This window comes from Dipodomys spectabilis, unplaced genomic scaffold (assembly GCF_019054845.1).
Source record: "Dipodomys spectabilis isolate Male_0828 unplaced genomic scaffold, ASM1905484v1 ptg000140l, whole genome shotgun sequence".
Classification (NCBI taxonomy): Eukaryota; Metazoa; Chordata; class Mammalia; order Rodentia; family Heteromyidae; genus Dipodomys; species Dipodomys spectabilis.
Genome location: NW_024870817.1, coordinates 4,798,035 through 4,805,504, shown reverse-complemented (window position 1 = coordinate 4,805,504; position 7,470 = coordinate 4,798,035). Strand labels below are relative to the sequence as shown.

Sequence of the window (7,470 nt, the reverse complement as noted above, 5' to 3'; positions counted from 1 at the left end):
GGGGTTATGATCTTTAGACTCTGTCTTTCATTTTCCTGGATCATTATTTGGATCTATCTTTAGTTATTGTTATTAACTCATTATTCAAAATAATTGATACTAATGGCATTATTGATAGTAGAAAGTATATCATTTTACCTTATGACAACTCTTACTTATATATTAATGGAATTTAATGCATAAAATATTTTTGTTTCAGCATGGAAATCTTTTAACAGAACTATATATTATTGAAAAGAATGATTTTTTAATTTTTTGGCAATTATTAACATAATTGTAGTTATAATATTACTCTATGTTATTTTTCTTGATATAATAAGAAAGCTTTCCTGGATTTGACTGGTTACTCCACTTTGACCTGTTTTCACACAAGGACATAGTTTTATAAGAAGCTTCTAAGTTTTATAAGAAGCATATTTATTAACAATGACATATTCTCAACAACTGTAATGTGATATCACTTAAAACCCATCAACAATTATTTCTGGAAAATGTGTTGTAAATAGTATGGTTCCAAGCCAATGCACAGAAGATGAAGAATAATTTCTTTCTTGTTCTGTTTTGTTTTCTTTTGTCATGGGGCTTGAACTCAGGGCCTGGGCGCTGTCCCTCAGCTCTTCAGTTCAAGGCAAGCACTCTACCACTTGAGCCACAGCGCTACTTCTGGCTTTCTGGTTGTTAGTTGAAGATAAGAGTCTCATGGACTTTCCTGCCCTGACTGCCTTTGAACCATGATCCTCAGATCTCAGCCTCCTGAGGAGCTAGGATTACAGGTGTGACCAATCGGCTCCCTGTTTCAAATTTTTTTCATATTTTGTCTTTAACTTGGAGGGAAAAGTGACAGTCTTGGTAAGGAGAGCCACAGGAAACACACTGTGCCCAGGAAAGACTTAGGTAACAGGGGGAAGCTACTTGGGGCTCTTGGGAGGAAAGGAAAAAGGAGGAGCAGGGTACCCCTCTCCAGTTCTGAGCCATAGGCACTTGGCTCAGTCTTCTGCCCCATCTATGGAAAAGCAGGGACATCTCGGTGCCTCCTTCAGTGGCCCAGAGGCTGCTCCTGGTTGAGCCTCTGGAAGAACCTTTTGCGGAACTCGTAAGTGCTGCTTCTGATGGCACATGAGGGTGCAGCCTTGATGATACGCGGGAGGAAACCTGCAAAGAGGCCCTGGGTGCTCTACTCAGCTTGGGCTCTCCTCAGCAGCTGCCAGGTGGAATCCACACTCCGGGGGCTTCACGCTTACAGCCTCCGCAGCTCCCAGCACGATCTGCTGCTGCTGCGTCTTTACCACATCAAAGGGTAGAGTCCAGATGCCAGCTACTGTCCCTGAGGTGCCACCAGCCATGAAGCTCATGCCCAGAGATGTCTGGTCCTTTGGTCGGAACCTATTCAGCCGGCTCTTCAGCAGCTCAGAATTAAAGCAGTGGAGAGCTCAGAAGGGATCCTCTCGAAGGACTGTGGGGCTCCAGCCCCCGGTGGGCGCGAGCCACCTTTAGCCACCGCAGCGTGGACGCAGGTGGCTAGCTCATGGTATGCGACACATGCTGAGCCTGCAGCTTGTCCTGCACAAGTTCCAGGGAGCTGACCACAGTCACAGTGCCCATGAGGGCCAGTGTGCCAGACTCCATGGGGACGTTAGATGTCAGAGATCAGGGCTTGGCTGCGTAGGAAGGCCTTGAGTTGGTTGTAGGCAATGAAAATAGAAGGCTGTCGCTGGCACAGCCATGACCAGGCGGGGCAGAGAGGCCGCTCCATAGGGCCCATGTGCCCTCATGCCTTACAATCCTCACAAAAGCATCCAAGGTGCCAGTGAAGCAGGTACAATCTCCAAACCAGGTGGAACAGTGGGTACCATTTGGGCACAGGTATAAGGGCTCTGGGACACCATTGAAGTATAGGAGGCACTTCCCCCGGTGGATTGGAAAGAAGAGGCTGATCTGGTGTAGGAGAGTCTCCAGAGTCTGGAGGGAGGCATCAGCTCGCTGGCTACAGGGGGGCGCTGACACTGCAAGTGGAACTTGACCACATCCAGAGGTGTCATGAAGAGGGAGGTGCGCACAGCCCCAGCCCCTGAGGCCACCATTTGTTTCAGGAGGCTAATGCCCCCTGGGTCCTGGGTGAGACAGCTTGCAGCTTCAATTCTTGTTATAAACCGGTTATAAACCGGTGCGATGTCAGGGACCCAGAGGGCTCATAGCAACTCTGCGATGGGTGAATGGTCCCTGAGCCGCTGCTGCGCACAGAGGCTGATTCCGAAAGCGAACTACTTGGCCCTGCCACGGATGGGACTCCTCAAATGTGTTTATATTTATGTTTTGCACTTGCTTCATCTTTCATAATGAACATTCATACTTAGATACATGAAAGTAAAAGATCATTTTCACATGAATTGGCACATGATTTGAGAAACTGAAATTTGAAATGATTGTGTCATGTCAAAAAAATCTAGTATCTTTAAAATCTTCTTTAAGAAGTTGTGTTATATCAAGTTTCACAATACATGTGAGCTCAGTATTTGCATGGCTAAGGTAGAAGGATTGTGAGTTTAAGGCCAGTTTGAGATCTATCACATGACCCTGCTTTTTGAAAATGGTAACACAAGATTCTGTTAAAATTCTTGAGGAATGACCAGATTAGATACCCATTGGTTTCTCCAAATGATAGCAACAACAATCTTCATAATATATAATCTGTATTAATCATGAATATTTATAAATGCTGAACTATGCTATTACTATGATGCACATCAAGTTCATTCTCATCGTCCTATTCAAATTCATATTTTTGACACACACAGGGAATACTGAAGACTCCAGAAGATATGTTATTGGAATAGGAAACCAAGTCACTTTTGCAGGTAGGTATTTGACACAAAGTTATTATACAAGATGCATGATTAAATATCAGTAAATACCTGGTGAATTGAATAATTATTTCAAATCTGTAATGTAAATGAAATAAGTTAACTATTACTTAAGACTTTTTTCCTTTTATTCTTAAATATTTTATATATATGTATATAACAGTTTTGCATAGAGGGTATACTCTTGATGGGCTGTGTAAATGATTTAAAAAATACTCAAAGTAAATAGTTTTTTATACTCAGAGTAGAAAAGCAAATTAATTTTTAAAACCTGCAATGATAGTGATTGATCATTTAGTTGAGGCCATTAAATATTCACAAAAGTATTTTCATGTCAAATTTAGATACGTAGCTATCCTTTAGAAAGTCTTCAAATATTAAATATGCCAATAAGGGTCTTAAATCTATTAGGATTTACAGCAAGCACTATTGTTCCTTAAGTTTTCTAATCATTTTTTTGTCTTTGTCATGCAGTGATTGCAATCAACCCTGGTAAATTTAAACAGGAAAAAAATACCACAAAAATTTGAAGTATGGGAATGTATGTACTAGAAAAGCAGGTATCAGAAAGAATGGATTTGAGCAAGGTGCAGGTGGCTCTTAGTTGAAATCTGTGAATCAAAGTTCAAAGCCAGCTGGAACAAAAACAATCTATGAGACCCTCATTGCCAATTAGCAAAAAACTATAACAAAACCTGCAAGTGTATGATTTTTTGGTTTAGTTATTGAAATCAGCTGGCCAGGATTTTAAGAAGTTTTGTGTCTACATTCATCAAAGAGATAGGTCCATAGTTCTCTTTCTTTAATGATTTCTTAAGATTTCTTAATGAAGATGAGCATTCTATCAATCTTCTACAATTGCTATCTTTTTAAATTAAAAAAGAAATGAAGGATAAAAAACAAACTGTCTTCCACATAAACTGTTATCGATATTTCTATAATAGTTGTCTATTAAAAACCATATATCCACCTTCCCAGCCCCATAATTTTCTTAATACACTCATCTACTGAGGGGCATCTCGGTTGGTTCCATATCTTAGCTATGGTAAATAATGCTACAATAAACATAGTTGTGCTGGTAGCTTTAGTATGGTCTTGTTTGTGATCTTTTGAGTAAATGCCCAAAAGTGGGATTGCTGGGTCATAGGGGAGCTCTATGTGGAGTCTTTTGAGGAACCTCCATACTGATTTTCAGAGTGGTTGGATAAGTTAAGTTTACACTCCCACCAGCAGTTCAATAGGATTCCTTTTTGGTCACATCCCCTCCAGCATCTGTCATTAGATTTTTTTTATCATAACCATTCTAACTAGGGTGAGGTGGAATCTCAATGTTGTTTTGATCTGCATTTCTTTTATGGCAAGAGAAGTTGAGTATTTCTTTATGTGTCTATTGGCCATTCTTATTTCCTCTTCAGAGAAGTCTCTCTTTAAGTCTTTAGGCTACTTGATGATGGGGGGTTGTTTCTTTGAGGATTTGTTTTTGATGCTAAGTGAAATGAACCCCAAGATATGGACACAAGACACAAGAGTTCTGTCTTTATTGTTATTGTTTTAAATGTCCCATGTGATTTTTATTTTCTTTGTTTCCTTTTTATGTTCTTTCCCCTATGGCATATCCCCTGTTGTTACTGTACTTGATTTAGGTGCCCTGCATCTTGTATATACATATGTCTAATCTGGGTAGGGGAAGAGGAATAACCAAGTGCTCAAACAAGAACTCAGGATGACCCATTGCAACAAGGATACTCCCAGGACAGTATATTGGAAACCAACCTTACAACTTTGGGGGGAGGGGCGGGGTAGGGTTGGAAGGAGTGTGAGAGATCTGTGAGGGAAGAAATAGTGGGACAAAAAGAAGGAAGAAAAGGGAAGGGATAACAATGATTGATAAGTAATGTACTCATGGTGTTACTCATGTAACTGTAAGCCCTCTGCAAAGCAAGTTTACAATAAAATAATATACATAAAAAACTCTTTCAGAAAAAAAATGCAATTTGCGTGGTCGAAGTCTTTCCTCTCTTTTGGTTAAATATTATGATTGCCATTATTTTTCTGACTTTTTCTTAGCCTCTTCATTATAGAAAAACTACTGACAATTGTATGTTGACCCTGTATCCTATTACATCACCAAAAGTGTCTATTAGATTTAGGAGTTTTCTAGTATAACCTTCACAGTCCTTTTAGTATAGAATCATATCTTCTATGAATAAGGATAATTTAATTACTTCCTTCCCCATTTGAACTCTTTTTTTCATTTTGATAAATATTATTTCATATTTGATCAGAGGCAAAAGATTTTTGAGTTTTTCTGTTCCTCCACTAAGAGCATCCTCCTTTGGTCTCACTGTGTGTGAATGCCTAGAATCTTGTGTCATTTATCATGTCCCAATATATTTTAGATCTAGCTTCTGCATATGACACAAAACAAAATCTTATCTCCAATGAAATGGAAAACATCTAGAAGTGGAATCATGGATCAAATGGCAGAGTGCCAGCTGTGACAAGAAAAGAACAGCAAGAGGATCATGATGAGTTCAAGCCCCAGTACAGGAACATAAGAGAAAAAGGATTATCAAGAAAACTGGATAATCATATCTTGTTCCTAAATTTAGAGGAAAGGATTATAAACTTCCCCATTTAGTGCACTGCTGGATCTGGGTTTATTATTGCCTTTATTATGTTGAGGTATGTTCCTTCTTTTCCTAGTTTCATAAGGTTTTGTCATAAAATAGATGTTGAATTTTGTCCATACCTTATTTTCTGTATCAGTTGAGATGTTCTTGTGACTTTTGTACTTGATTTTGTTAAAGTGCAATATTATATTGATTGATTTCTGCATGTTAAACTTCCTTGCATTCCTAGAATGAAATCAACCGAATAATAACGTGTTTTTTAAAATATATATTTCTGGGCTGGGAAGGTGGCTCAGTGGTAGAGCACTTGCCTTGCATGCCTGAGGCCCTGGGTTCGATTCCCCAGCACCACATAAGCAAAAAGAAAAAAAGCCAGAAGTGGCTTGTGGCTCAAATGGTAGAGCGCTAGCCTTGAGCTGAAGAGCTGAGGGACACCGCCCAGGCCCAGAGTTCAAGCCCCACAACTGGACACAAAAATAAAAAAATAAAATAAAATATATATTTCTTATTGTAAAGATACTGTACAGAGGGATTACAGTTAATTAAGTAAGGAAATAAGTACATTTCCTTTGGAGCACTGTTACCCCCTCCTTTATTTTTCCCCTACCAACACTTCCTTCTCCACCTCCCCAACTACTCCCCCCCACAAGTTGTAAAGTTCTTTTTCAACACAATGTCTTGTGCATCTCATTGTTACAATGGTTCAACCTGTATCCTTATTTCAACATTTTGTTATTTCCCTTCCCCTCTCCAAATAGAAACATGTATATACAATATTACAAGATGCAGGGCACCAGAATCAAATACAGTGAAAGCAGGGGTTAGAACATGGGGGAAGAACATACAGAAGAAATAAAAACAATCACATAATACATTTTAAATATATTAAAGACAACAGCAAGAATGAACAAGTTTACACACCCACCAAAAATGCATTCGGGTTCCCTTTTGCCAACATCCCTCCAGCATCTGTTGTTATTACATTTCTTGAATATAGCCATTCTAACTGGGGTGAGGTGGATTCTCAATGTTGTTTTGATTTGCATTTCTTTTATGGCTAGAGAAGTTGAGCATTTCTTCATGTGTCACTTGACCATTCTTATTTCCCCTTCAGAGATGTCTCTCTTCAAGTCTTTAGCCCACTTATTAATCAGACAGTTGTTTCTTTGAGGATTTGTAGTTGGGGGATTTAATTTTTTGAGTTCTAATTATATTTTAGATATGAGGCCCTTGTTCATTGTATGATTAGTGAAGATCTTCTCCCAGTCTGTGGGCTTTCTGCTAATCTTGCTAGCTATGTCCTTTGCCATGCAGAAGCTTTGTAGTTTCACGCAATCCTATTTGTCCAAACTTTTTTGATTAGTTGTGTTTCTGGGTCCTATTAAAGAAAATATCAGCTAGTGCTAAGGAGCCCTAGAGTTACTCCTATTCCTTCTTGTAATGTTTTTAGGGTGTCTGGTTTTACTTCACAATTTTTCATCCATTTGGAGTTGATTCTTTTTGTGTGTGTGTGTGAAAGTACCATATAGAGGGGTTACAATTACATGGGCAAGCTAATGAGTACATTTCTTATCAAGCATTGTTGCCTCCTCCTTTGTTTCCCCTTCCCATCCCTTCCCACCTCCCTGTCCCCTACCCCCAATCTCCACCCCCCCACCCCCAGCCAAAGTTGTAAAGTTCATTTTTCAACATAACGACTTGTACATCCATTGTTACAATGGATCTACCTGTATCCCTATTTAAATGATTTGTTTCCTTCCCCTCCCCAAATTGTACCAACATCAAATACAGTGAAAGTAGGGGTTATACCATGGGGGAGGGACATACAAAGCAACAAAGAAATCATCTTATAAATATGTTAGAAACAATTGCATGAAAGAAAAACAAAATTGAATACTTATCTTGGGGTTCATTTCACCTAACATCAACTTATCTGACCTTTTCTGCTTGTCTCAGACATATACTAGTTATTACAA

General features: G+C 39.2%; 1 pseudogene; it reads right to left on the bottom strand.

Moving 5' to 3' along the window:
• Positions 1–822: 822 nt before the first annotated feature.
• Positions 823–2,109, bottom strand: LOC122117231 (annotated as a pseudogene).
• Between the last annotated feature and the right edge of the window lie 5,361 nt (positions 2,110–7,470).